Source organism: Octopus bimaculoides, chromosome 24, assembly GCF_001194135.2.
Source record: "Octopus bimaculoides isolate UCB-OBI-ISO-001 chromosome 24, ASM119413v2, whole genome shotgun sequence".
Classification (NCBI taxonomy): Eukaryota; Metazoa; Mollusca; class Cephalopoda; order Octopoda; family Octopodidae; genus Octopus; species Octopus bimaculoides.
The window spans coordinates 14,936,343-14,940,381 of NC_069004.1; the positions used below are offsets into that span (position 1 = coordinate 14,936,343).

The window sequence follows — 4,039 nt, forward strand, 5'->3', positions numbered from 1 at the left end:
CTGGTACGTATTTTACTGGCCCCAAAAAGATGAAAGGCAAGGTCAACCTCAGCAGAATTTGAATTCAGAATGTGAAGACAGACAAAATGCTGCTAAGCATTTTGCCTGCCATGCTAACAATTCTTATTTCTTTTTTATTGTCCACAAGGGGCTAAACATAGAGGGGACAAACAAGGACAGACAAAGGGATTAAGTCGATTACATCGACCCCAGTGCGTAACTGGTACTTAATTTATCGACCCCGAAAGGATGAAAGGCAAAGTCAACCTCGGCGGAATTTGAACTCAGAACGTAGCAGCAGACGAAATACCGCTAAGCATTTTGCCCAGCGTGCTAACGATTCTGCCAGCTCACCGCCCTCGATGCTAATGATTCTGCCAGCGAGCCATCTTGATCTTTTCTTAGTATTGGTTTCAAATTTTGGTTCAAGACCAGTAAGTTGGCAGGAAGAGGTAAGTCGATTACATCATCCCCCCCCACTCCCACTCCTCAATAGGTACTTATTTTATCAGCCCTGGGATGATGAAAGGCAATGTCAACATGGACAGAATTTGAACTCAGAATGTAAACACAGACATAAATAGGACTGGATGGTGGGGAGGAGTTGAACACACCGACCCCTGCCCAGTTCTCTATAGGTACCTATTTTACTGACTCTGAAAAAATGAATGGTGATATGATATGCTTGAGATGACCTGTTGAGCCAAGTAAGACCAAAATCGTAAGTGTGGCCAGTGCCCCCCTGAGTGGCTCCCATTCTAGTGGCACATAAAATGTATCATCCAAACATTGTCGATGCCACTGCTCCCTGACTGGCTCCCATGCCCGTGGCACATAAAAAGCTCTATCTGAATGCAATTGATGCCAGGCCCGCCTGACCAGCTCCTGTGCTGGTGGCACGTAAAAAGCATCCAGTACACTCTCGGAGCAGTTGACGTTAGGAAGGGCATCCAGTTGTAGAAACATTGCCAGATCAGGCTGGAGCCTGGTGCAGCCACTGGCTTTCCAGACCTCAGTTAAACCGTCCAATCCATGCCAGCATAGAAAACAGACGTTAAACGATGATGATGACAGTGACAATGAATGTAAAGATAGACAAAAATGCCGCAAAGCATTTTGTCTTGTATGGTAATAATTCTGCCAGTTTGCCACCTTACAATCTAGGAATATTAATTTCTAGCATAGGTACAAAGCATGAAATTTGAGGAAAATGGGGATTCAAGTGATACCATTAACTCCCAGAACTTGACCTGTAGTTTATTTCATCTGCCCTGGGGGGATAAAAATATAAAGTTAATCTTGATATGATTTGAACTCAAAACATAAAGAGCTGGAAGAAATACCACAGGCATTTTACCATACACTTGAAGAATTCTACCAATCTTTTACTCATAACATGCTAGAAATAAAACCAAGTCATCTCTAAATAACCATGTCATCTTTGAAAAATTGGACACTTTCGTCATGATCCCAGATACATCTAGTTTAAACACAACCACCTCCTTCTAGAAAGAGTGACAAGATGTTCACAGCTCGAATACCGTTGAATATAGGTCTGCTTCATCAGAGTTGAGCTAGGGCTACACAGCAACAGTAGCAATATTCCTAAGTAATTATGAAATAACTTCTCATTGTGAAATTCTACTTGTGATGGTTAAACTTAGCTTTCTGTTTTTGTAGTGTCCATTAAATAAGAATTAATAATATATTGGAGATAATTTGAATGCTTATATCCTTTCTATATCAGAATTAACTTTGAACATGAGCAAGAAACTATTGATGCTGTTATTAATGCTTCCATTGGTGAGCTGGTTGAATCATTAGCATGCCAGACAACAACATGCTTAGTGGCTTTCTTCCGTTTTATGTTCTGAGTTCAAATTCTGCCAAGGTCAATTTTGCTTTTCATCCTTTCAGGGTAAAATAAATACCACTCAAATACTGGGGGACAATGTAATTTCATGCCTCGTGCCTTTGTAGAAAGGATTGTTATCATTTATTATTCTTGAACTGGAAATATGGTTAGCATGCCAGACAAAATGCTTGGCAGTTTTTCTTGTGCTCTGAGTTCAAATCTAGCTGAGATTGACTTTGCCTTTCATCCTTTCAGGATTAATAAAATAAGTACCAGTTGAGCACTGGGGTCGATGTAATCAACTAGCCTCGACCCACCCCAAATTCCTGGCCTTGAGCCTCTGGCAGAATCATTAGCACACTGAGCAAAATGCTTAGTGGTATTTTGTCCAGTTTTGCGTTCTGAGTTCAAATTCTGCCGAGGTCAACGTTGCCTTTCATCTTTTCAGGGTTGATAAAATAAGGACCAGTGAAACACTGGGGTTACTGTAATTGACTTAATCCCCTCCCCCAAGCTGCCCTTGTGGAAAAAATTTGAAATCATTATTATTATTATTATTAAAGCAGTGAGATGGCAGAATTGTTAGTACGCCGGGTGAAATGCTTAACAGAATTTAATCTGTTGCGAGCTGGCAGAATCGTTAGCATGCCGGGCAAAATACTTAGTGGTTTTTCGTCTGCCGTTACGTTCTGAGTTCAAATTCTGCCGAGGTCGACTTTGCCTTTCATCCTTTCGGGGTCGATAAATTAAGTACCAGTTACGCACTGGGGTCGATGTAATCGACTTAACCCATTTGTCTGTCCTTGTTTGTCCCCTCTATGTTTAGCCCCTTGTGGGCAATAAAGAAATAAGAATTTAATCTGTTGCTACATTCTGAGTTCAAATTTCACCGAGGTCAACTTTGCCTTTCATCCTTTCAGGATCAATAAATTAAGTACCAGTGAATTACTGGGGTTGGTGTAATCGACAATTCCTCTCCCCCAAAATTCCAAGCTTTGTGCTTATAGTAGAAAAGATTATTATTATTGGTTAGGGCAGTGGACTCGTGGTCATAGGATCGTGGTTTCGATTCCCAGACCGGGCGTTGTGAGTGTTTATTGAGCGAAAACACCTAAAGCTCCATGAGGGTCCGGCAGGGGATGGTGGCGAACCCTGCTGTTCTCTTTCGCCACAACTTTCTCTCACTCTTACTTCCTGTTTCTGTTGTGCCTGTAATTCAAAGGGTCAGCCTTGTCACACTCTGTGTCACGCTGAATATTCCCGAGAACTACGTTAAGGGTACACGCGTCTGTGGAGTGCTCAGCCACTTGCACGTTAATTTCACGAGCAGGCTGTTCCATTGATCGGATCAACTGGAACCCTCGACGTCGTAAGCGACGGACTGCCAACAACATATTATTATTATTATTATTAAAGTGGTAAGTTGGCAGAATTGTTAGCATCACAGGACAAAATGCTTAGCAGCATCTCTTCCAGCTTTGCATTCCGAGTTCAAATTCCACCAGTGAAACTTTGTCTTCCACCCAACAAAATTTAAGGCCTTGTGCCTATTGTTGTTGTTGTTGTTGCTGAATGATTCTGTGAATACATTAGTCTTATCACATCTGTGATGAGACTGGAACAGAGACATTCTTTCAGAAAATTGCATTAACAGAATTAGTGTGATCAGCTCCTTCTTTTCCAAACTAATCTTTCTATAATTTATTCTTCATTGTGATTAAAATGATTAGTGAAAAACCAATTAAAATAATTAAAATTTAATTTTTAATTGTAGATTACCTCATTTTAAAACATTTTTTTTTTCTGTTTTATTATATTATATTATATTTTACTTTATTTATTCATTTATGTATGTCTTTTTTTTTTTGTAAATATCTGATGCTAAAATACCAAGTGCCATTCTGCTCTGAGGCTGCTTAAGTATTGTTTTGTTTCATTTTTTTGATATTTTTTTAAATCTTTTTTTTTAACAGATCCTTTGTGATTTTTTTTTTAAAACATTATATCATTAGAGTTCTCTTCCCATTGTACATCATTTCAATTTTCCTTCATTTCAAGCCACTCTTTATTATTATTATTATTATTTAAAAAATTTTTTTTTTTAGTGTTATTATTATTATTATTATTATTATTATTATTTTTGTTTTTTTTTAGTGTTATTATTATTATTATTTTTTTTTTTTT

General features: G+C 38.5%; 1 protein-coding gene across 4 annotated transcripts in view; it reads left to right on the plus strand.

The window, feature by feature from the left end:
- LOC106870177 (oxygen-dependent coproporphyrinogen-III oxidase) overlaps positions 1-4,039 on the plus strand; it is a 360,259-nt gene that overhangs the window by 325,009 nt on the left and 31,211 nt on the right. The gene's annotated exons all lie outside the window — the stretch shown is intronic.